The following is a 27,354-nucleotide window of genomic DNA, read 5'->3' as shown; positions in this document are numbered from 1 at the left end:
GATTTTCTAATTATTTCATCAATTGTTGAGAGAGGGATGTTAGATCTCCAACTATAGTTGTGGATTTGCTTATTTTTTCTTTCAGGTTTATCAGTTTTGCTTCATATATTTTGTAGCTTTTTTGTTTAGTAGAGACATATTTAGGATTGTTATAAATTCTTTTATCATTATATAGTATCTTACTCTGCCTGTCTTACTTTTGATATGAAGCCTACTTTGTTTGCTAATAATGTAGCTTTCCTTTTGATTGGTTTTCCATTCCTTTACTTTTAACCTGCCTATATTGTTATATTTGAATGGAGTTTTTAATAGAAAGCAAATGGTTGGGTCATGTTAAATCCACTGTGCCAATCTTTGTTCTTAATTGGTGTATTTAGACCCTTTATGGTCCTACCATTTTATAGTTTGTGTTTTCTGTTTGTGTTTTTCTTGTCCTGTTTCCTTTTTACTATCTTCCTGTGAGTTACATATATATGGAAAGAGAGGGAGAGAGCGGAGTAGGGGCAAAGAGAAAGTGAGAGAGAGAATCCTAAGCAGGCTCCAGTCTCAGCACAGAGCCCAACATGAGGCTGGATCCCATGATCATGAGATCATGACCTAAGCTAAAATCAAGAGTTGGACACTTAACTGAGTAAGCCACCCAGGCACCTCACTAAATATTATAAAATTTAATTTTGATTTGTCAATAATGTTTTTTCAGAATAACTCTTTTTTATAGGTTTTTTAATACTTGTTCTAGCTATTATGTTTTATATACATAACTTGCCGTAGTTTATTAGTGTCACTTTTGCCAATTCTACTGAAATATTAGGAAGTTTATCTCCCTTTATGTCCTTTTATCTCCCTCATTTGTAATATCTTGTCTTAAATATTTCTTCTATATTCATTTAGAACCACATTAGTTTATAAGTTTTGCTTCAATCATCAACTATAATTTAGAAAACTCAAGAGCAGAGGACAGCCGATTGTATCCATGCATATTTTTGCTTTCTGTGTTCTTTTTTCCTAATGCTTAAAAGTTCCTTCTTCTGTTCTTTCCATTTTGTTTAGAAAATTTCCTTAGGTCATTCTGTTAGTGTAGGTCTATTGGTAACAGATTCTGTTTTCTTTTATGTAAGAGATTATCCCTTTATTCCAGATGGACATTTTCACTCGATTTAGAATTATAAGATTATATTTCTTCTGACACTTCTGGCCTCTGTGGCATTTGATGAGAAATCCGATGTCACTAGAATTGGTTTTCCCTTTTAGGTATGGTGTTGTTTCTCTGTGGTGTTGTTTTTACTTTGTTTTTAGTGTTAGGAAGGTTAATATGATATATTTTGGTGTGAATATCTTTGAAATTATTCTATTTGATTGTTCAGGTCTCAAATCTATAGCTTTACATCTCTTGTCAAATTTGATATGTTTCTGCATTATTTTTCTGAATACTTTTTCAGCCCCATTTTTTCTCCTCTCCTCAGACCTCTAATAGCATAAATGTTAGATTATTTATTATGGTTCTACAGGTCACTGAGGGTCAGATTGTTTATTCATTTGTTTGTTTGTTTCCCAGCCTATTGTTTCTCTGTTCAGATTAATTTATACTGTTCTAAATTCTGGTTTACTGATTCTTTCCACTGTCCCTTCATCTTAATATTGAGCCCTTTTACTGAGTATTTTGTGCGTTTTTTGTCTTTTTTTACTCCTAAACTTCCACTTTATTCTTCATTTTAATCAATGTCTTTTTTAAGACTCTATATTTCTTTGCTGATATTTTCTGTTTTTTATGATATGAAATATTTGTCACTTAATTTTAACATCCCTGTTATCCTCATGTTGGCATGTATTGGTTGTCTTTTCTCATTCAATCTGAGACTTTTCTGTCTCTTGTTATGATTTTTTATTAAAATGTGGAAATTTGATTGAAATTGTTAAATGATAAGACTCTAGTCCTATAATTTATAAGACTGTGGATATTATTAATTTTATGTTATAAGACTCTAATCTTATTTTATCTTTCTATTTCACTGGATTTCTCTGACACTGATCTAGGGCCTGCCTCTTTACAGTCAGGTGGAGGTAAAAGTCCAGGTACCCTACTCTGTCTCCATTGCTACCTAAGATAGGAGGGACCTCATTAGTGCTGGATAGTATGGAAATTCCATCCACCCATGTTCTTTTTACTAACACCACAGTGTAAAATGGCCTCATTACTGCTTGGTTGTAGTGAAAGTCTTGACTCTCCACTAGGTTTCTTCTGATTCTACCTTCCCCCCAACCCAAGGAATAGGAAGAGCATCTCATTACAGTTGCTTCAGGTGGAAGTTTAGGCACACGGTGTGGTCTCCTCTAACAATGAGGTGGGGGGCTGGCCTTATCCCCACTGGTTTAGGTCATGAAAGTTCCAGGTCCCTACTTGACCTTCTCTGATATGACCCTACTTGGGTTCTGGGGATACCTCATTACAGATTTGCTCGCAGAGGTAATGGTGGGACTACAGTCTTCTGTGCTGTTTGGATAGAGTAGAGTTATCGTCAAAGAGTTTTCCATTTTGTTAGTCTGCCTTATTCCTGGTTCTTTGGCTAGAGAGTAGTCTTTTGTTGTTGTTGTTGTTGTGGTCTGTATCCATTGGTGGTTGAGTTGCCAGCTTCTCCAGCTTCAAGTCTGGAAGATATGGGCAAAAAAGAAAACCTGAGGAACTCACTACTATATTGTCCTTTGTATGCTGAAGTCAACTGGTTGGCCTTATTTTGTTTGTTTGTTTTACTCTTCAGAGTCTCTTATATATGTTCTACATATAATGCCCAGAGTTTTTAGTTGTACTTAGTTGGAGGAATAGGAAAAATTATATACATTCAATTTTCCTGGAAGCAGAAGTCTTTAGACTTAAAAAAATAAATCTTCACTGTTTTAGGATTTATGTTTCCCCTATTCAATCAAAACCAAATTTCATATTGTATTTCCCTCTAGAAACAGAAATTTTCTCACTCCTTCCTATTCCCAGAGGTTTAAAAATAAATCCTCTAGCCTTTTCTATTCCTCAAACTGATATTTCCCTATTCTGACTTTAATAAATGCTTTCATCAAGTAGCAGTTGATCAGATGGTTGTGTGACCTGGTAGGGTGACACAGAACCTCTTTTCAAACTGACAGAATATTCAAAGCCTTTACTCTTTCCACCAGTAAAGCTGCTTTGTAAATGCCAGATTCTTTTAAAATTGTATTGCTTGCCAGTGCATGTATTATTCATTTGACTGAGATATCCCACACTGTCGGGGGGAAATTGCAAGAAATCTATCTTTGAGCTTCTCTTTGATGCTGTGAGAAGATTCAGAATGAGTGGACTGGAAGATGATTGTATTTTTCCTTTACCTTCTGGTTAAACTGACAATATCTGCCTCATGCCTTATATTAACCATATGACTTGTCACTGAGGAGGATGACCCTAAGAGCTTGAGTCACCAAAAAAATAAAGAAAAACCAGCTGTGTGATCTGCCACTGAGGAGATACTAATGGTGACAAATGGCCACATACCTGTCTTTAATTCTGCACATGATGCTTTCTGAATGGGGCAATGACTTATTTTGTAAAGTAGCAACAGTAGCAGAAGCTGAAAGGCATCTAAATATATTCTTCCCAGTACACAATTTATGAGGCCAGATCTTATTAGACTTATACAAAGGTAAGGCTAGAAAGGACTTCAGAGGTCACTGAATCATTACCCTTTCCCCCTCGTGCCGCACTATAGGGGAGGAAACCAGACAGCTTCAGTGACTTCCCCACCTAACTAGTGGCAAAACTAAGACTCCAACCTAGACAACCAATTTTCATCCAATATTCTTTTATACATACCATGTGGTCACCAATTATGACTTTTAAAATGCTGGTTAGTTATTCTGGATTAGAGCAGAAAATTATCAATGTACCTACCATAGAAGTGCCATCTATGTGAACTTTGGGAACTGATTCCCATAAGAATCAGGATTTCAATGACTAAGTCATTCAAAAACACCATGATGATGCAGAAAATGAGCTATGATTCATCCAATGGGTAGACTCTTCCCTGTGATGATCTATTCCCAAGATTTCTTTATGGTCAGCTGAAAAGTGAGCTGAAACTGGACCCTTTGAGGTCGCTATAAATCAGAGTGTAGCACCAGTTTACTTGTCTTCCAAAGTAGGTCCTAGTTGAGCAATAGTTGCAGGACTCCTTTCTGATTCCATTTTGGAGAGTGACTTCCAGCTGACCTATACCCTCCTGAAAGCTTAAATTGGATGTGGTTTCCAACTTCCTTTGCTATCCTAAATTACAGAGCTCTTCTGCACAGCTGGTTCAAAAGTTGTAGATTCTATACAGAGTTGTAAGAGTACCAGTGATTTATAAAATAGCTGTTTATACGTTTAAGTATAACCTACATAGATATGAAGGTTCCAATATGAGTTTGTACAACCTAGAAATGTTTTATAAAATATATTTGACATTAAAAGTCACTTCAGATTAATGTTTCTGTTATCATTCACTGTGAGGAAAAAAAAGAGAGAGGAATTAGGTATTTTTCTAATAACCATATTTTTCAGAACCCCAAATCAGGGCACATATTAAGGAAATATAATAAGAAATGAAACGAACTCTCAAAAGATCCAGGTATTATGATTTTCAGAGACAATCATAAGCAGGATCTCATAGCAAAAGCCATTCTTTCTCAAAGTTCTTAATTATGGGAATGACTGGAATTGATCTCTTTAATTTTTACCTTAGTACTTTTTGAATCTTGTATTTCTATTAGATCTTAGTTTTTGCAAATATATGAAAATCATTCAAATCTAATAGCACATAAAAAGTAATAAATAAATATTGATTAATAAGTAAGGAAAGGAGGAGTTCATGTAGTGGATAATAAAGGGTCCAAGAGGGGTTTCAACATAAGAGTTTTGCAAGTAATAAATAAATATTGATTAATAAGTAAGGAAAGGAGGAGTTCATGTAGTGGATAATAAAGGGTCCAAGAGAGGTTTTAACATAAGAGTTTTGCAAGACATTTCTCCCTGGGTATCTTGCTTCTGCACATTTTCTGAGCATTTTTTGCACATTAATAGCTTTGTTCCTATCTTTTTGAGGGTGTTTGTATGGCTAACAGCCTTGGAAGATAGAGAAAGCATCTTCTTCCTTCAGGGCAGAGGAAAGATTTGTTTGCTCTTCAGGATAATAAAGATAAGGTTTCCTTCTAGGGTAAAGATTGGTCAGGTTTACTAACAGATCTTTTGGAAAACTGGGATTTCCTTAACTGGGGATTCCTCAGATGTGTAGTTATCCTGTACACAGCATCCACTTGGACAATGTCCCACGGAACCTGGGAGATGTGGGTGGGCAAGGGAAACTGGCGAGAACAATGTAGTAGATGTAAGAAATCTCTTTGTCCCTGACCCAGGGGTCTTATGTTTTCTGATAGTATCTATGAAACTATGGCTAACAACTTCACAGATTCAAAGACTAAAATTTCAAGGGCACCTGGGTGGCTCAGTCGGTTGTGTCTGACTTTGGTTTGGGTCATGATCTTGTGGTTTGTGAGTATGAGTCCCCATAGGGCTCTGCGCTGACAGCTCAGAGCCTGGAGCCTTCTTCAGATTCTTTGTCTCCCTCTCTCTCTGCCCCTTCCCTGCTCACACACTGTCTCTCACTCTCTTTCTATCTCAAAAATAAACATTTAAAACATTAAATTTCAGACCTTTCATAGTTCTTGACAAAAAGTAACATTATAAATGTTCAAATGCTACACTTTCACCCTTCTTAGCTATGACATCTACCTTAGTGATTGAGTGGGCCTAATAAAGAATCCCATGGAAGACCGTAACTAGCCAAAGAAACAAGATTAAATATTATGCGGGTGGCTCATCTCCTAGTCAATTATGGTAATATATTTTAACTGAAGGCACCTTATCACATTTCACATTCTTGTCAAAGTAATATATAAATGTGCAAATGCCACTGTTGGTGGTCTTGAATGGTAATGAGAGGGGCATTACCCAGCTAAATGCTGCCATGGGCACAACAATTATATCCTCTGCTTTGCTAAATCTGGGTGTTCTTGCAGTGGGTTACAGCACCCATTGACATTTCCTGTTCAGGACTATAATTTTATGTTGCCATGATGGCTCTTTTACCCTGATTGTTAAACTTTTCTAAATATGGTTAGTAAGACATATAAAAGCATGGTGGCTTACAAGTTAAAACACTGAATCTGAATTCTAGAAAACGGAGTCCTACATTGTTATCTCTGGCATCAGGCCATTTGGACACATACTTCCCTGTTCCATAAAATATTGGAGATGTGAATGTAAGGGAGAGTGCGGGAGAACAGCTGAATATAGATATGTAACTGAAATGAATAAACTACCTGGCAAGTCAGAGGAAATATTTGAACTGTGCTGTCAAAATGTACTTAACACTAGTCACATATGGCTGTTGAGTACTTGAAAGGTGGCTACTCCAAAAGGTGATATGATATGGGCACCTGGGTTGCTCAGTTGGTTAAGCGTCCTACTTGGGCTCAGGTCATGATCTCACGGTTCGTGGGTTCGAGCCCCGCGTCGGGCTCTGTGCTGACAGCTAGCTCAGAGCCTGGAGCCTGCTTCGGATTCTGTGTCTCCCTCTCTCTCTCTGACCCTCCCCTGCTCACACTGTCTCTCTCTCTCTCTCAGAAATAAATAAAACATTAAAAAAAAACATACACACAAAAGTTTGAAGACTAAATGTAAAACAAAATGTAAGTACTCATCAATACATTTTAGACTGATTACATTGTTGAGATATTAATATTGTAGGTACACTGGATTAAATAAAAACTATTGAAATTAATTTTATTTTTAAACGTTTTTTCCCAAGGTGACCAGAAAATTTTTACATTCTGTATGTAACTTTTTTTTCTATTCTATTCTATCACTATTGAACAGTGCTATTCCAGACTGTTCTTTGTCATCATCTACCTTAGTAACAAGAACTAAGTGGCCTATACGGAATTTTAGGGCTGACCCAATAGTTATAAACTAAATGGTGTCAACTGTTATACACTAAATGCAAGAGTTAAATCACTTGAAGGCTTTTAAATAGACCACAAGTTTCTTGAGGGCAAAGGTCATATATTGTCATAACCTTTACTTTTCCCTACTGACATGATTAGGCTCTCACTTAGCTCAATAATTTTTGCCAGTTGAATGAGTAATAAGAAAATCCAAGGGGAAAAAAACCTGCAAGTGCAGTGGTTCAATATATGAAGAGACTGTGCATATTAATTCTGAACAGGATGCCTGTATATCGCTTCTCTTAGCAGTCATTTATACTCTTCATCTAAGAAGGCAGACTTCCTGTACAATTTATCTTCTAATAAGTCTCACCACCTCTCTAGAGATATGGGCTGCAATGCTTGTTTTTCTTATGCATTATCTTCTTCTTTCAGAACATACAGAGCAGTCATGGGGGTTAATTAAAGTGGGAATCACTTGTGCACAGATGAGTAAGTTAGTAGATACGTAAGCCATAGAATTTTCAAATTATCTTAAGATCATGGCCTTATAAAAGCACTCAATATTTTGTGTGTATAGAGACATAGAACATCCTAATAGAGAGGACAAAGCCTCTCAAAGAATCTCTTTGATGTCCTTGCTCTGTCTCCATATATTACTTCATTTGCTGGTAAGGAGTGATACAGTGAAAACGAAGCAATATTCCTAAAATGTAAGGTCCGTGTCCATTAGCACCCCTACATGTTGCAGCAGAAACTAATGGCTGGCATGTGAAAGGTAGACAGGGATGAAAAGACCAGTGGTAGGCTAACACATAAAAAACATATTTTGTGTGTTTTTTTTTAGGTGCAGTGAATATTGATGCTGGTAGACAAAGGGCGAGTGCCACACATCACTTTTAAATAATAGTTTCATGTATTTATTGTGCTAGGAAATCTATATTATAAATTAGAGAAATTTTGGAGGGGAGATGTTATTCTTGTTTTATAATTAAAAATAAACTAAGTCTGAGAGAGATTAAGCTACCTCCTTAGGGACGTATTAATACTTGTCAGTGAAAGAGTCAGAATTTGAACCCATCTAGTCTAACTGCAAAACCCCATGCTCTTTCTAGTTAACCAATGCAACCTCCTCTCTGATGTAACAATGAAATCATTATGATAATGATAGAAGAAAAACACAAATAGCATTGGGTATGATCCTTATCATCTTCCTATTTCTTGCCTTCCTCCATCTTTCCTTTCTCTTGCTCTCTTTCAGGCCGTTTTCCTGGTTGTCTCCCTCTCTCTTCCCCTTCCCACCACTCTCTGCACTTTCTTACTCTCCTTTCCCCTCTCCTTCCCTCCCTAGCAACTCTCTTTTTCTTAGTTCCTCTCCATTTTCGTTTTCCTCTTTTCCACTTTTGGAGACCTAAGCTTCAGTCCTGCCAGTACCCTCAGAGGACACTGCTGTCTGGCTACTGGAAAAATGCAAATGGCAATTGTAATAACTGAAGAGGCAACTATAACCCCAAATTTCTTCAAAGACGTGAAGGCTTTTCCACTGAATCCCATGAATATTCTACCAGCTTTGAGCCCTAGAATGTTACAGCTTGGAGCTTCCCTAGCCTGATAGCCCCATTGCATACAAAATGGAACTTCAGCTAAAGACAGTGACTACCCAAAGGCGATCAAAATTAGTGGTGAAGAATCCTGGAGTTCTCATTTTCGTTTCTAGGAAGCTGTATGGAAAATTCAATAGGAATGTGAAAATGCAAACCTACTGACTAGCACTGAGTGAGGCCTGGAAAGGTGAAGTTCATTTTCTCACCACGTAAAGTTGTTGAGAAGATAAATGATATAATGCCTGTAAAATTGCTCAGAGCTCTTACAGACAGAAGCTTGATTTAAATGTGAGACAGTACTTATTGTCTGAATATTAAAGAACCACCTTTCACAGCCTCAAGCCAAGCCTGAAGAAAGGAATTGTTGGACTACACATCATTTTACGCCATTGAACTCAGATGATAAGAAGACCTCTCTTTATATGTAATAAATGAGTATTGAATGGATGCCAAGCAGATGTCAGTTTTACCATTGTTTCTGCTCAATAGGAAAGCTCTTCTAGGTAAGTATAGAAGGTAGTGCCTGGACCCCTATAGACGCGGTAGATGTATTTCAGTCTTGCCCTTCCTCTCATTGATTCCCCAGCTGCCCCTAAAAGAAAGTTTATTGCTGCAATCTAATCTGACTCACAGCTAGGCTCATCCTTTTATTCCAACATACACTTTAGTTGAAAGAGGTCTCTTGTTTTAGAGGAAAGGTGCTGGAGTAAGAGACAGAGCTGGATCCCGTACATGGTTGTCACCCTAACTAGCCAAGTGATTTGTACAAACCGTAGAACCATTTGCTTCCCTACTTTCTCATCTGTAAAATGCAGCAAATATTGGCATCAATCTTCAGAAATAAATATTAACTGAGATAATGTACATGAAGTTGTGCGCTCAGATTTTGGCACGCTGTGAGGCCCCGTAAATATTAGCTCTTATTATTGTTTTTGTTTAGATAAAAGTTTGTCTTAAGGTGTTAGGATTTACACTGTCAATATTTCTGCCTTTTGAAAAGCAGCTTCAGAAAATTGTGTTTATCACTCAACAGATCACAGCTCTGTGAACTGGAATTGTGTTTCAAAAGAACAGATTGATGCCTCACACACAGATGTCTTTCCCCATTCCCAAACCAACAGGGTAAAATGTTTTACAGACTGGATGCTTGGCACAGAGCAGAATTCTGAAATAAAACTCCTATTGTTTTTCTTCTCTTTTCTCTTCTCTTCTCTTCTCTTCTCTTCTCTTCTCTTCCCCTTCCCTCCCTTCCTTTCCCTTCCCTTCCCTTCCTTCCCTTTTCTCCTTCCCCTTCCTCTTCCCCTCCTCCTCCTTCTTCTTTCTTCTTTTCTTCTTTTCTTCTTTTTCTTCTTCTTCTTCTTCTTCTTCTTCTTCTTCTTCTTCTTCTTCTTCTTCTTCTTCTTCTTCTTCCTTCTCCTTCTTCTTCTTCCTCTTTTCTTTCTTTCTCTTTCTTTCTTTCTTTCTTTCTTTCTTTCTTTCTTTCTTTCTTTCTTTCTTTCTTTCTTTCAAGGGAATTCCAGCCTTATTTATTTTCTTCCGTGGGAGGGAAAAAAAAGGAGCACATCTGTTTGCAATAGTGAATTGAAAGGTCTAAAAATAAATATGTTTTAAAGAAAAGAAACAAAACTTTGTTGGCACTCTAAATCCAATCGACACAGGGAAATGTTTGTGTTAGAGAGGTTTGGCTTCTTTTAAAAAAGAAAAAAAGAGCAAATAATGTAGAATTATACAGTTCTAGTTAAGTGGTTTACCACATAAAAATGTGTTATTTTTACTCATCTGGTAAATAGTTTGAACCATGACATCATGTCTTAACATTTATATTTCAATTCTGAATCTACCCGGCATCTGTCCTTTGTTTTGAGAAGAGATTGGTGAGATATAAAAATTACTTCTTTGCTCTCATAATCAAAAATTAGAAAGTAAAAACCAAAGTGCAGGTAAGATATTTGTAGTCTGTGCTGGCTCTGCTCTTAGGAAATTCCATTGCCAGCTGTGGTGAAAAGTGCTTTATTTGGTTACATATTTTGGATTGTGTCTTCCCCTTTTTTTCACTTCACATCAAAAATAAATATCATCCATTGTGAAATAGGCTTAGAAATACTGCTGTGACCATCTCACAGAGAAGGGGACAATCCTGCCAAATGAGTTACATGGCAGTTGTCTCTTGGGAAGCCCAGATAAACTAAGATTAGGGAGGAACAGTGGCAGGGGAGTGATTAGGGTTGACAAGTAAAAGGGAGCTTAGAGGAACTGAAATAGAAGACAGATGGAGTAGATAAATATGGAAGGGCTGCTGGGGTATCTTGAAAGACAAACATTGGTTGCTCAGAAGAAATTGAGCTAGAAAATGCTAGAAAATGAGTTACTGACAGGAATTTGTTCAGGCGAAGAGAAGGAGCCCAGGAAAGAGAGAGCTGGGTTAAGAAGGATTTCTGTAGGTAAGGGGACAGGCTTGCTAGCTACAATCCCTTCTAAAAACAAAACAAAACAAAACAAAAAACTGGAAACAAACAAACAAACAATGACACAGGAACAATAGCCAAGTGTCTGGCTTGCTTGGTGAACCCAAGAAGTAAAATACACTGTTCTATTTGGATCAAAGGTATATACTTAAATGTCATTTTCATATCCTTAATTAAATTGTATTCACACTGGAAACAGTGTTTTTAGGAAAGTAATCTGCAGCAGCATGAAATGCTGGGAAGATAATTATGAATACTGAGCCCGTGTGTAGTGGATCAAGCTAAATTAGGCTTTATAGTTTCATTTTACCTATCTAGAAATGGGTAAATGCATTACATACAACACATCACATACATAAGTATGCTTAAGTGTCCGGGAATACAAAGCCCTTGTTTTGTAATAGGGTATATTAGGCTGTCCCTGAAGTAATCTTATAAATAACTCTTGGCATTGCCTAATATTCCAAGCTTTCTACCTTCTCCCCCAATCAAAATTCACTGGGTTACACTCATTTGAGCTTGAAAGAGGATATACAAGATATTTTAAAATGCTATTTACAGTGGGTTAGTGTGCTGACGGCCATGGGGATGATCATGCACACTTTAATAGTCCTTTGGAAATCCAAAACTCCCCTAGAATGGTAGCACAACTTGAAATATATCTTCTGTTAGTTTTTAGTTTTTGATACTGTGATTTGGACATCAAAAATTTCAGTTCAAATAATCACTCAAAGAGCTATCCATATTTACTATCTCCACTTTCCCCCCGCTATGCACTCTATCTCTCTCAAATCAGCTAGCTCACTCCTCAAACTGGCCCTTTGAAGGTCACCTGTTTTCAAATTTTCATTTCTCATCTTACTTGTCAACTTATCAACATTTGCCACAGTTTTGACATTAAAAAAAAAAAACTCTTTGATTCTGTAAATCACTCTCCATGATTTTCTCCTACCCCTTTGATTCCTTCTTCTCACTATCTTTGGGTGGGGGTGAGGAATCTTCCTTATAACATAAGTATTTGAATTCTTCAAAACTCTCTATTACCATCTTTTTCATCTGTCTCTACATTTCCTCCCTGAATGAGCACCAGCCACAGCCATGACTTCATTTATGATACAAAGTTACCTCTTCAACCCAGATCCCTTTCTGAGTCTCTAGCATATATATCCAACTATCAACATTTGTACTTTAATTAAACGATCTAATGATATTCTTAGAATTCCCATCTTAGTAAGCGACACCGGCATTTATCTGCTTGCTCATTCAGAAACCAGGATGCCAGCTTTGCAACCCTCTTCTTCTCCATACACTCTTTCATCAAGACCTGTTAAGAATCTTCCAGTATAAGTTGTGAATCTGTCAATTTTTTCCTCTATATCTGCTGCTGCCTCCCTAACCCAAACTACCTACATCTCTCATCCTGGTTTCCTTCAAGAGTTTTTTAAATGATGTACCTTCACCTATTATTTGTTGTTCTTGTTATTTCCAACCTATTCTCCAAATAGTTATTTAAGAACTGTTTTTTTTTTTTAAAGACAGATCTAATCTTATCACTCTGCCTCTTAAAACTCTTCTCTATCTCCCCCTGGCTCTCAGATTACAGGTCTATTGGACTTAATATAAAACTAACACTCCTTATTAAGGTCCTAAGGCCCTGCGTGATCTCTTCCTAGTTTACCTTGAAGGCCTCATATCCTGATAATCTCTGACTTTCTCACCAGTGCTTCATCCTTGGGGACCAATGTTTTTGTTGCTTGACTCTCCAAATTCTTGCCTTAAGACAGAGACTCACATTTAACCCTCTGCTTTCATCAATTGACCATGACATGATGAATTCCTCCTCATTCTTTAGAGTTAATTTTTAAATACAGTATCCTCAGGGAAACTGCACTGTTTACTCATACCAATTTTAAGCTAACTTGTTTTACTTTTTCAGTATATCTAAGTAGTTTGCTTCATTGTTTTTATAACAATTATATTGAAATAATTTATTGTGCAATAATGTGTTTACTTTCTGTGTCTCTACTGAAATCTGTACTAAGAGTTGGATCTGAGCTTTTCTTATTCACCACCATCTCCCCAGGTCTATATTTTTCTATATCTCTCCTGCATCTTTAAAACTATATTTTCACTACTACATCTGGAATCATGGCTTTTTGCAGAAGGTCACAATAGATGGCTTTTAAATTAATAAATAAATGTATAAATGAATGCATGAATGAGTAAAATTATCTTCATGATGCCTAAAAAATGATAGGTTAGGAGTTACAAAGCACAACAGTCTTTAACTTATTCATGGGTGTGAATAAGAATGTGATGGAATCATACTGATTGTATTGTTTGTTTGATTACCTGTAAGGGGAAAAAAAAAAGATTTTGAGCATCAACTAAATTAGTACTCTTCTACATCACTATCAAGAAACCAGCACAATCTTTGGAAAGCAGTTGGCATTGGGTATTAAGAAAAATGCAAAAAATCACCCTCACTTTTTCTCAGGAATCCTACTTATAAGCTTCCTTTCAACAACGAAATTCATAGAATTTTATTTCATAAAATTAAAATTTGGAAAGAATCCAAATGTCCAAAAATAGGACACTGGTTAAAAAGATTGTGAAAAAAAAAGATTGTGGCACATTTATTCAATGGCATAAAATGAAAAATGAATACTTAAATACATACTCATATATATGTATACACACACACACACACACACAAGTACTATGACTACAACTTTTGAAAATATGCACATGAAAAAATGTCAAACATATTCACACAAAGGATTAGGGTTGGTTGATTAAAATGGTAGAGAGGTTAAAAGAGATTATTTCATTCTATTTGCTAAACTCTGATATATTATTCCTGTGACAGGGTTTCTTTTATAAATCTGTTTACTTTTCAACCCAGTAGTTCACTGTTATCTGTCTTCAACTTTAATTTCTTCTAACTTCAGGAGCACCTGGTTGGCTGAGTCGGTTAAGCATCTAGCTCTTGGTGTCAGCTCAGGTCATGATCTCCTGGTTTTGTGAGTTCGAGCCCCACATCAGGCTCTGTGCTAACAGTGCAGAGTCTGCTTGGGATTCCCCCTCACACACACACTCTCTCTCTCTCTCTCTCTCTCTCGATAAACAAACTTTAAAATAAATAAATAATTTTTTCTAACTTCATAGGTCACATGGCAGAAACAAAAGTTATAATCTGTCTCTATTCTAACATGCATCACCTTCTGCACTTTGCTGATAAAACCGGGTGTGTTGCCCTAGATCCTGATAAACATTCTAATGGAAGCATTAGAAAGCATGATAGACCAAAAAAGAATGTTTATGCCCTTGAATAATGAGAACAATACAAACTGAAGTCGGACAGGAAACTGTTTTTTAGGAGGCAGAATCTTTGCTAAGATGGTTCAGGATTTCACAAGAAATTTTGAGTATCTTCATTTCATTTTTTTTTCTCTTAATGTCAACACTTTTCAAGATATTTTCTGAAAAAGTTGAGAATTTGATGAACCCATGTAACCCATATACAATTAAACGGATTAAGACTGATACATGAGGTAGAACTTCACAGAGCTTTTTTTGTTTTACTTAAAGTGGGATATGTTTTCTTCTAAAATTAAAAATACTCATGTTCTCTTTTAACACAGAATTGAAGCCACTTCTGAGATTTTAATTCAAACACTAATGGTTACACAAGAAACAGGAAAAGGCATTTAAAAATTCGGGGAAGAGGAATATATTTCATTTGCCTCCTATACTTTGATGAGTCAGGCAGAATTTTACCTGAAAAAAAAATTTAAAGGTCATGTTTAACATTCAGATATAATAGGGCAATTCCCGTCTTTAAGGATACTTTTTAACGAACATTTGAACTAAAAGTTCTTGCTTAAAATTTTCTTTTAAATTATGATGGCAATTTTCATGTAAGTGAGAGATTGATAACTATTTTGGTTCTGTTTTTGATGACTTTTTTTTTTAATTGGCAAGATTTCCAGGAAATGTCAAGCCTTTGTCCTTCTCATTTGTCAGTCTGCCCCGGGGTAGACTTTTTCTTCTTTAAATATTCATTGGCTTAAAATGTTAAGAAAATTACTCATAGCGTCTTGGAAAGTTTTTTTTTTTTTCTCCCCTCCCCTTCATTCTCATTTGACACAGCCCGGAATTCTTAGGAAGTGCCTGCTGCTGAAGCCAGATTGACCCTAATGAGGCACATTTTCTCCTGCAAGGGCATCCAGTCTTGCAAAGGCATTCTTCATCGTTTGTTTAAGGCAAGTTTATCCACTTTTGGACCAAGCCAGAATGCACATAACATTTTATGTGTTTAGTGTAAGTAAGAGGAGGAGCTGCCTGGTATGTGTGAGACATCTAAGGAACACATCCATTTGGATTTATAGCAATATATTTTCTAGAACTGCTGGTTCAGCGAACTCAGGAGAGTGCTAGGTGTGCAGTGTGATTACATGGGTTCCATACTGGATTGAGGTCCCCAGAGCACAAAGGGCTCTTACTGACACTCCTAAGGCAGTGGGGGATGGTGGGGGATTTTTTAAAACTCAGAGAAAATTCTCTCAAGCAGAGGCAAGCTGATTCTTCACACTGAGATAGTATTTGATTATTCACAGCAGTGAAATTCCTGGATTTAGATGAGAAATTGGATTATAAACTGCCTCCAGGCAGGTAGAAGCAGCTTTAATCAGTTGAGCCAGATGCTTCCATCCCAGAGGGATAACCACTAAACAAATTAGAAAGGGAAGTTCATTGTCCAGGCTGGCCTATTCTGTGTCACGTGAACCTCAATATATATATTTTCATTAGCTAGTTGTCTGGGGATCAAGAGCAATACCAAGAGAATTGGCCCAAGCTAAGCCCAAGAACAAAAGTTTATTTGGCAACATTGGGTATCGGGAGCCTAAATTCATTAAAAAATTGTTTAAGAATATTTTCTGTGAGAAAATGTGTGAATCTCAATGATTTTAAGATTCCGTCAACATACAGAAAATAAGTTCTTAGCAGGCAAAAAAAAAAAATCTGCCTTTAAAACAGTGACCTATTTTATATATTTTCTAGAGACATTTTATGAGTTTTCAGAGTTTTCCTGGTGTATTGTCAGAACTCTAATAAAAACACAAGTGCTCCAGATGTCCTACGATTTGCCTAAAAATTTTAAATGGAAAAAAAAATTATAAAGAAGGAAAGAACAATGAAAGCCATTGGTATTTGTATAAAATATTAGTTTCATCTGTCCAAGGCTTCAAAAGATTTCAAAGCCTGTTTTGTGTGCATGTATGTGAACAGTTTGTAATGAAATTTAAGAATCTTCCTGAATTAAGTAGAAATAATAGTTAAGTCTCTTTAAGAGTTAAATTATTATTATTTTTTTGGTCAGGAAAACCAGTTATAGGTTTTTTCCCACTCACAAACAGAATACCAAACCTGAGTCTCACCTTTTCTCTTGACCTTTTACATCGATAAAGAGACAAACATTTTGGGCACAATATTTGTCATTTTCAAAGTCAAGTATACTCTTCACAAAGCCCTCTAACCTAGAAAGAAAAGAACGATCAATTTAGTGTGTGCTATAGGGATTTAGTATAGTTTTTGTCCTTGCTTGTTATGTTTTATTTAGTTTTCTTAATTTTTCCTGTAGAGTACACATTTGCAGTAGGAAATAAATGAACTCTGAATTCCTGTGGTAGCAAATGTTAACTACTTGTTGATTACACAATGAATTAAAAGGAACAGTTGAAAACTTTTTGAAGTTAATCCTTATAATTTGGAATAATAAAATTTTTGCCTCATCTTTCTCAATAGCTAGCACACACTCTTATATGCACACATCTCTTTCCCATTCTTTTATTCTCAAGATTTCCTGGTATCAGATGATGACACCCGGGAAAGGAACAGTGATTGTGAGTTCAGCAAGCTGACCAAGTGAGGTTAAAAGTCACTTTTAACACAGTCCTAAGGAAAACAGAGTTGTCAATTTTGATCTAATGTTTGTAGTCTGCCATCAATGACACAATGACACACAATGCCATTTCTGTGTCATTTTGGACAAGCCACTAAGATTTTCTAGGGCTTCACAGCTTTTTTCACCTGCAAGTAGGGTGTTCGATTAGATTATTTGTTTCAAGCCTTTGTATTTTAAGACAAGGAAGCAGAATATATACAACCGATACAGTCAGGAGTTTTATCTGGGAGGGTTCCGTGGGTTAGGATGTGTGGGATGCAAGTTACTTATCTTTAACTTCTCTTCACACTTACTTTGACCTCTGAGGGATTTCTTCGGATCACAGTTTGAAAACTTCCAGGGATGGATAATCTCCAAGGCCCTTTCTACCCATTATATTCTGTCATTATAGATGTTGTTCTGAAAGGATTTAAGAATTTAGAATTTAGAGCTCAGATGGACCTTAGAATTTATTTGGTTCAGTTACTTCATTTTGAAGATATTAAAGCTAAACCACTTTTACCAAGTCCCCAGCTGTATCCACTAAAGTGTGCATCTTCAAAACACACTGTTATGAGATTAACCATAATCAGTTCCCTAAAATTTCTGTGGTGAAAGGAAGTGGACATTACCCACACACCCTATCTGCAGAAACTGTCCAAGTTTGTTTTATCCCTAGGCTCATGGTTTAGGGTCCTGTTAAGGGCCAGAACATGGAGGATAAATCTGAGAAACCCACGACCTGAACGACTTGAAGAAAATCGATTTATCCTGTGTCTCCTCTGAGGTTTTCCCTCTGCTTAGGGGTAAAGTGTTAAACATCCAGATTGAACTGGGTCCCAGTTCTAGGCTTTCACATTCTATACACATTTGGATCCTTTGTAACAAAGGTCATTATTGAAATCATTGTGAGTTATTTCAGAATATTCTATGTGTATAAAAGGTATACGTTTCCCTTTTAGACTTCCCCAATATGGTACTACTCTCTTGAGAACAAAGTCTGAGACTACAGAGAGGAAGGACTGTGTGAACTTCTACTGCTGAGGAGCTAAGGCAAAAAACAAGAATCAGTTACTTTGGTGAGCTTTCCTAGAATCTTGCCCGATGTTAGAAATAGTTCTGCAACCTACATAGCACTTGTAAACTATGTACATGTGAGATCTTCATTCCTGAATACAACGCTTTAAACTGGGAAACTAAAAAACTAAGTTTTTAATCTCAGTCCCAACCGTGCTGTGTGGTCTTGGGCAAATCAATTAACTTTTATCAGCTTACTTATACATAAAATCTATATGCTAAAATTTGCTATCTGCTGGAGTTAAGGCAATTCTGTGAGAATAAAAAATAGATAGATGTTTTTAAAAAGATTCAAACCCTATAACCAAAAAAGATATTACTTTGAAGAAATCTCATGTGCAAAGAATTTCATGATTACTGGCAAGGAATGGTGAATTCATCTGTCATGACTGCCAGTAAGCAGTTTCTATTTTTATTTTTTGGAGGACATGATAAGATGTAACAATAAACATGGAACAGAGTGGCCCCAGGGAGAAAATTGCATTTCAAACAGCTCCTTCTGGACTCACTAATGGTAAGCAAATATTATTTCAGTGGAGATTGACTATAAAATTAGAGATAGTTTGAAAAAAAGTATTTAACCCTTAAGAAGAATACATTTATTACATTTCCAGGAGTGTTTTAGGAAATTTTCTAGTCAGAAGAGTGAGATGCTGGTATCATTTTGTTTTCCTTGGCATACTATACTAACGTCTTCATGAGGTCTCTTCAAAAATGAAGACTTAGTCATCTTTCACCTTGCAGACTGTTTTTACACATATACCACGTCAAGCAATTAGGTGTTCACTTGATGCTCACTCATTGGAATTTGGGCATATATTATTAACCTAATTGTGGCAAAGCAGTGGGGGGAATGAACAGAGCCATTTGATAAATTTGGTCAGGGCATGGTTTTGACAGGTAGAACATGTGAACATTGCTTTTTGGTCAATAGTAGAATTACCTTGTCCTTGTTCAGAAAGGGAAAAGAGAAGGAAGAAAAAAGACTGTTGAGCTTTTACACACATTATTTTCTTAGGTAATGTATTATGAAAGAGTCTTTCTCAAGTGCTAATGTATAAAAATTATTCTGTTGCAAATTTACTGAGGGAATAGTACTTAAGTTACTTATGTCTAGTCCCAATTAGAATCAGCCATAATTTTAACACTCTGGTCACCACCACCTAACAGTCTTATAATAAATCCCTGTTTTTTAAGTTAGTTTCCAATTTTTTTTTTAATGTTTTATTTATTTCTAGGAGAGAGAGAGAGAGACAACGTGAGCAGGGGAGGGTCAGAGAGAGAGGGAATCACAGACTCTGAAACAGGCTCCAGGCTCTGAGCTGGCAGTCAGCACAGAGCCCGACGCAGGCCCGAACCCACCAACCGCGAGATCATGACCTAAGCGAAAGTCGGACGCTTAACCGACTAAGCCACCCAGGTGCCCCTTAAGTTAGTTTCTATCATTTACAAAACAAATGGTAACTGACTAAAACAATGGGATTTCATGAAAGATTTCTTTTGACAATGGAATTAAAATTTTTTCATAATTAGCTAATCTAGTTTATTGTTTGCATTCTATAAAGAAATAAACTAAGGCCCTGATAATTACAATGATTTGTCCAAGTTCTCATCCAAGTTCTTACAAAGTTCTATTTACTGATGGAATCAAAATCAGAACTTGAACTTCTATCTTATCATCTTATCTATCTTATCTTATCTTATCTTATCTTATCTTATCTTATCTTATCTGAAGAGAAAGCATGCAAGCAGGGTAAAGGAGCAGAGGAAGAGAGAGAATCTTAAGCAGGCTCCATGCTCAGCACAGAGCCTGACCCGGGACTCAATCACATGACCCTGGGGTCATAGGGACCTGACACAAAATTGAGAGTCTTACATTCAACCAACTAAGCCATCCGGGTGTCCAAATCTTGAACTTTTAATAACTCTCCCGTAGGCTTAAACATACTTTCCCTTAACAAGTCAAAATTAACAAACTAGTCTGCTGGGAGCCACACTGGCCTCGCTGGATGACAGTCACAGTGAGGAAATGGTAGTGTTTGCACATCTCCTGCCATGATAAAGGAAAACTGGTATCTCCTTCTGCTACTTCTGGCTCATGTTGGAAATAAGGCTGCTGGTATTGACCAGGCCTCACAATATTCCAGATCAGACCAATATTCCCAACACAGATAGCTCATAAGGAAAANTTTGACCCCAGCTCACAGAGAAGTAACTTCACCCTTTTATACTAAAAACATTGTCTGATATGCTAAAGATACCTTCATCCCCATAGGATAAGCATCTAAATCACCTATCTCACTACTGATAAAGGTTATGCATGAGTCTTCTACACATCTATGTTCTGGGAAATTCTTACATATCAAAGAAGTTTGTTATCAGAAATCATTGTCTAAGGCAAACGCCACTTCTGTGCCATCCCCTAAACACTTAATGATAAAGTTGAGCCCCAGTCAGAGCGGAGATGCCTGCTTGGTGACCAGAAAGACTCTCGGGGCTTTCTCACCCCTCCCTCGCCGACACCGTCCATCCTTCAGGGACCCCTGGACCCTGGCCGGAGCTAACCTCCGACACTAGTCTCTTAACTTGGAAATTTATGAAATAGTTACATAAAGGGGAATAAATATGGCCTCAGCAGTAGGAAGTTGAAAAGTGAAACCACATAGAAATCCCAAAGAAATCTACATGATTGCTTTGGAGAATCTAGTATTTCTTAGCCAGTAATGGTGAAGCCAGTTCACGCCAGGGGAACATGAATTTGAACCCTCTCAGAGTTCAGTTTTTAGGTGTAAGGATGTGGATACCTCTACATCCATTCCACAGAGACGAAGGGGTGGGATGATCAGAAAACTTTTGTAAACTATGGCCTTGACAGAGAGGTACTTATATAAATAAAATTACAACCTAAAATAACAAAAGCACCTAAAATTACATTTTCTGATCTGCTTTTCCTATTCTTCCCCTGATTTGTCTCATACATAATATGTATGTCCCAAGCACGTAATATGTGCTTCTTGAATGAATGAGGGAATAAATGAAGACAATGTAGACCATAGTGGTTAGTGATTTCTTCAATTACGCATAGCAGGCAATTATAACACTGAGGTCTAGAACTATGGTTCCTACTATGTAGTCCTCTGCTCTTTCTGCTATATTATACAGTGGGTCCTTTTTATCCAAATAATGGCTTCTTAGAGAGGGCTTTCCTGTCTCTCTACTTAAATACAGCCTCCCTCCTTACCTCTGTCATTTTCTAACAAATTACCATGTTTATTCATTAGAAGCAATGCAATGACCAAATCTAAAGACTCTAAATTATTTTCTTATTTGTTTATAATTTGTCAATCTTCACTACACTCTAGTTTCAAGAAAGGGAAAACCTACCCTATATTATATATGACTGTATTCCCAAGCACATAATATGTGCTTCTTGAATGAATGAGGGAATAAATGAAGACAATGTAGACCATAGTGGTTAGTGATTTCTTCAATTACGCATAGCAGGCAATTATAACACTGAGGTCTAGAACTATGGTTCCTACTATGTAGTCCTCTGCTCTTTCTGCTATATTATACAGTGGGTCCTTTTTATCCAAATAATGGCTTCTTAGAGAGGGCTTTCCTGTCTCTCTACTTAAATACAGCCTCCCTCCTTACCTCTGTCATTTTCTAACAAATTACCATGTTTATTCATTAGAAGCAATGCAATGACCAAATCTAAAGACTCTAAATTATTTTCTTATTTGTTTATAATTTGTCAATCTTCACTACACTCTAGTTTCAAGAAAGGGAAAACCTACCCTATATTATATATGACTGTATTCCCAAGCACATAATATGTGCTTCTTGAATGAATGAGGGAATAAATGAAGACAATGTAGACCATAGTGGTTAGTGATTTCTTCAATTACGCATAGCAGACAATTATAACACTGAGGTCTAGAACTATGGTTCCTATTATGTAGTCCTCTGCTCTTTCTGCTATATTATACAGTGCTTCTCTTCTGTATATCTCTCTCTATCTATCTCTATCTATCTATCTATCTATCTATCTATCTATCTATCTTCTCATACTTGTACCTATGTCCATCAGTCAGGCAGCCAAAAACATTCAAGTTTCCTTTCCAGTGAAGCTCTAAAAGTACTGGGTGGCTTAGTCGGTGGAACATCCTACTTCAGCTTAGGTCATGATCAAACCCCACAGTGATTTTGCTGCTGTCAGCACTGTACCTGCTTTGAATCCTCTGTCCTTCTCTCTCTCTGCCCTCCCCAGCTCATATTTACTCTCTCTCACAATAAATAAACAATAAAAAATTATAAAAGTACAATCAATACTGCCCACCTAATGATTTAAAACAAGAAAACAAATTTAAAAGAAACAAACAAATCTGGAATGAGTTCAGATGAAAAACAAGTAATTTAGGTGCTAGAGAGAATGATTTATGAGGAGAGAATAAGAGAACCAAAAAAAAGCAGAGTAGAGTCTACTTACTAACTGTTACAGAACACTGATGAAACACAGAGGACAGGGGAAAAAATGTGTACCGTCAAACAGAACAGTGCAACGCTACTAATCCATATACATAAGTACTCTCTCACAAAAACACTTGCAATATTAGATTTCTTAGCACCAATTTTATAGTATATGTGAATATCTATGCTGAAATTGACCATCACCCTTGACACAAAGGAGAATAGCAGATGCTAAATATAATTTCTGGTATAAAGGCCCTCATTTCCATGTTGAATTTACTCAAATAGTGTTTAATTTACAAAGAGTTCCCATTCCCTGCAGGGTGCCTCACAAAATAAAGGAGAGCTACTGTAAGTCTAATATAAAGAAGAAAAAAAAACCCCAAAAAACTAAACTAGGCTTGACACCAAGGCAATTTTCCTGGAAGTGAACCTACTGAATTGTGAAATAATCTTCCAAGTGAAGTAATTATGTCTAATTTTCAAAGGAACAAAGTTGGCTCTTAGTGTTTTGAGAACTTTTTCCTTCTCGGAAAGTTTTCAAAATTCCAAGCCAACATCTTATTTGCACCAATGACTTCTAGGAGAACTTTCACCTTTCTACTAATTCCAAGGACAAAAGGACTTGAAGAGGAAATGGTGAGGCAGAGTTGGTTTCAAAAATCATTTTCCCTCTTCTAGTGAAGCCCATTGATCTTTTGGAAAAGGAATGGGGAAATGAAAGGAAATGTGTGTCTTTTATTTAAAAGTGTTAGTCACATGTAAGATCTTTTAAAAATGTTATTCATTTTTCATTGTTTCTTTATTTTTAAAAAGATGAAACTAGGAGAATTTATATATGCTACAATGGGATAATCAGGATAGTTAATTTTATGCACACTAATTTCAGTGAACTCCTATGGAAAGGTACTAAAACAGTGTAGAACCCACCTTGTACAGAATTTTTAAAAAGAATCGTGAGAGCCATTTGAAAATTGTTTTAAGTTCAACAGTTCCCTGCTGTAATTTTGTCAGACACAGATGAGGAAACTGTAAAGTTAATATTTGGAAACCTTAAGAGACTTACTTATATTGTTATTCCTTCCCCAACTGTTCATTTTAAAAATATTTATTACAGAGCAAAGATAAAAATGAGGTCCTATGTGAATAATTTAGAATAAAGTTTCCTCATTTGTTTACAGAACAGAGTAGAAAACAGGGCACCTGGTGCTTGTTCAAGTGTTGTTCCTTCTGGGCATTCCGCTTTCGGCTTCTCAGTCTCCTACTTTATTAAAAAAGGAAAATCATTCAACTAGTATTTATTGGGTGTCTACTCTGTACTAGCTATTGTTCAGCTTACAGCTGTCTAGCAGCCAATCTCCAGGAGGAGTCCCAATGACTCTTGTCTCCCAACTAGTCATGGCCTCGTGTAGTCCTTCCCACCTGGGTCAGAGTTGGTGTGTGTGACCAGTCAAGTAGTACGGCAGAGCAAAAGTGTGTGATTTCTAAGTGTAGGTCATCAAGCACATTGTCATTTCTGCCTAGTCCCTTTTGGGCCATTTGTTCTGGGTAAATGCAACAGGTATATGAGGAGGCTACTCAAAGTGTCCAGTGGAGCAGTCCACACAGTGAAGAACTAAGTCTTTCTGCTAAACAGCAAGCACCAACTTGCCAGCTATGTGAGTCAGACATTTTGGATATAGATCTTCCTTGCCTAGTTAAGCCTTAAGATGACTGTAGCCCCCACAACACCCTGGTTGCAACCCTGCAATAGAGATTCCAAGACAAAAGCACCCATCTGGCTCCTCCCAGATTCCTGACCCACAGAAACAGTGAGAGAAGAAATGTTTATTCTTATTTAAAGGCATTAAATCGTGAGGTATTTTTTTTACATAGCAACAGAGGATTAATACAGCCTATTTTGTCATATGAGAAAGAAATAAACATGTGGTAACTAATTATGTGATTTGTAAGATAACAAAGTATATGTACTGGAAGGACTTTAGGTTGTCTCTTTTGTTCATATCTAGAACAAAACTGTTGGATTCTCCAACTGCAACATTCTCATCTGAAAATGATAGATTTTTCCTTGTTTAATTGTTGTAAACAATTACTAAACTTAAGAGTTCAACCATTAATTTGCTATTATTAGTAATTTGCTTTGAACAGCATGGAGACCTTAAACAATTTGTATTTTTCAAAGTACTGAAATAGGTCTCTCCGGTAGTCTAAGAAATGAATGAAACAAAACTGACAGCAGCATTACTTCCCATAAGAGTTGCAATTTATTGCAGCCAGACCCTATGAGTGGAATATCAAGATCTGATTTCTACTCAGTTATTTTCTGTGGGAGGAGATGTGCTGGCAGTAAAATTGACGTGGAAAAAAGAGAGAGACTTTCCTAATCAAAAAGTACACTCGTTACCTGTTCTGCAAGAGTCTATGGAAAACCCCCCAAAGAGGCCTGAGTCTCCATATTAGTAATAGACTTTGACTAGAGCTTGTTAAGTGAAGTTCTACAAAATTTCTGTCTTCTTTCTGAGATAGGCTGGGTGTCTGCAGTAAGGTAACATCTGCAAATCTTCTGCTTTAAGAGTTTCTTGGTTTAGAAATCACACTGACCAACTGTTTAATGTTGCCATAAATGAGTAAGAAGACACTCCTCATCAGTGTCTCAAATGAGCAATAAAGTTGCCACGGAACATCCTGGGGAAAGTGTTAAAGGGTCAGAATACCCACTTAGAATGGCCACCTGGTTTAGCTGTCAGATTTCAGCTACATGAGATCTAATCTCTTTGGCATGCATAGTCATCTCTCCATCTATATATGTCAGGCCTGTTTATAATGAATCCCACCTTAGGGGGAAAAAAGGGGAGGTCGAGAAAAGGACATCTGGTAATAATGGTTCTTGCTTAGGTTTTCATTTAATCATAAATAAAGAGAGAATTAGTTAAGATCTTCCTAACTGGTCTCTGTATCATTCATCATGTTCTTTAACTTCTCCCTCAATAAAATAGAACAGTACTATTTTCCTCAGAGCTAACAAGTTAAAGAGCACTTCATTCATTTGTGTTAAGCTTGTCTTTAAAATACAAACATGTATTTCTTTGGTTAGGCATGTTTGTAACTTATAATCTTTGTTAAGTTATTATGTTCAGGGTGAGTGCATGTTCTTCTCAATACCTTGTGAGGATAGAAGGGGTAGAAATCTTGCCTCCAGTGGAGAGATGGTTATCTGGAAGCACTGTGTGGCATTGGGACGCAAAGGGGGAGGGGGAGCTTCTTCTGTGGAAGCTTTAGGGCAGCTCTAAGCCACATGAGAGGGTGAACTTGGGTGTTGGAGGTGAGAGAAGGCCTCAAGCTCTGAGGGGAGGAAGCAGGGCAAAGTTAGTTACAGAAAACTGTATCTGAATCTAGATACTGAGAACCACAGGCATCCAAGCAGTTGTCTTCCCTTTGTTCAGGAATAAACGGAAGCCATTTTAATGAAATTTAAAATAGTCATCTACTTACCTTTGGGAGTGTCCCTGGAAATCAGAAGAATAAGAGAAGAGAGGCCAGAGGACAGTTGGAAATTGTACAAATCCGGGCCACCCTCTGGGCTGATATGCCTATCAAAGCAAATTTTCTCACTAGTATGGTTTCAAAACTGGTCTTAAAAGCCCTTGTTAATGACCTGGTAATTGTTTTAATAGCTTCTCAGTCAAGTGTGAAGTGCTGTAGTTGACATGTCAGCAATGTATGAAGGATGGCGCAAGTTCACTCCCCGGGTAGCTAGAGTATCATTAAACATTCCTGCTTACATTTTGGCTTACTTAGCAATAAAAGTTTATTTACTGTATCCATAAAACTTGTCTCTAGCTGCCTAAGGAAGTCTCCATTCAGGTTGGCTCTGTAAGAGGAATGTTGAAGGAATTTGTGATGAGCAGTGACTTTCCCTTTTCTGAGCAGCTTCTTCAGGGGGTGATGAAGTCATTTTGTTCAAATTCCCTCTTGCTCCCTTCATATGAAGGGAGCTTCATATGAAGAGATTCCCCCCAAATCCCAGGAGGGCAATAACCTTTAAAAAGCATTTTTCCACAATTACATTTAATTGATATTCCTACATGCATTTATTTAAAAAAATATTTTAAGTACCTTTTATGTACCAGCTACCATTCCAAGCAATGGGGATGTAATACTGACTAAAATCTATGGCATTAAGGACAACATATTCGAATGACAGAAACAGAATGTATGCATGTTATATGTGCATGTGCATGTATGCATATGGAAAAACACATATATACATGAGTAATGGTTATGTTCTATGGAGAAAAACAAAGAAAAAACAGAATAAGGAGAGTTGACGATATAATGGAGAAGGAGTTTTGTTATTCTATTTATTTTATTTTATATTTTATTTTATTTTATCTCATTTTATTTAGGGTCATCAAGGAAGGCTGATATTTGAGCTGAAGGAAGTGAGGGAGCAAGTCAGGAAGATATCTGGTAGAATAAAGTTTTAGGTAGAGAAAAGAAGAACAAAGACCCTGAGATAGAAGCAAATTTGCTGTTTCAGCGAAAACAAGAAACTCTATATGGCTGATGGTGCGTAAGGAAGAAAATAATACGGATTAGGTGAGGGAAGAAAGGAATGGAAGGAGGCAGATCTTGTGGGGCTTTACCTCTGAGTGAACTGGAAGAGTCCCAAGACTGAAATTACATTTGAAAGGAAGTCTCTGGTTGTCCCTGAGATAACATCAAGGGTGTGAAAGCGGAGGGCAGGGGGAGTTAAAGCAGAAGACCTCTGCAATTATCCAAAGGA

At 36.8% G+C, this 27,354-nt stretch overlaps 1 long non-coding RNA gene across 1 annotated transcript in view; it reads left to right on the top strand.

Moving 5' to 3' along the window:
- The first annotated feature begins 8,245 nt into the window (after positions 1 to 8,245).
- Positions 8,246 to 27,354, top strand: part of LOC144238102 (uncharacterized) — a 60,015-nt gene continuing 40,906 nt past the window's right edge. Inside the window, exons 1-3 of the long non-coding RNA XR_013337014.1 lie at positions 8,246 to 9,109; positions 17,981 to 18,097; positions 18,521 to 18,609. This is a non-coding gene — a long non-coding RNA (uncharacterized LOC144238102). The remainder of the gene's footprint in view (positions 9,110 to 17,980; positions 18,098 to 18,520; positions 18,610 to 27,354) is intronic.

This window comes from Crocuta crocuta, unplaced genomic scaffold (genome assembly GCF_008692635.1).
Source record: "Crocuta crocuta isolate KB4526 unplaced genomic scaffold, BGI_CrCroc_1.0 scaffold56, whole genome shotgun sequence".
NCBI lineage: Eukaryota > Metazoa > Chordata > Mammalia > Carnivora > Hyaenidae > Crocuta > Crocuta crocuta.
The sequence above is the reverse complement of the archived record's forward strand: the minus strand, read 5'-3'. Positions and strand labels throughout refer to the sequence as shown.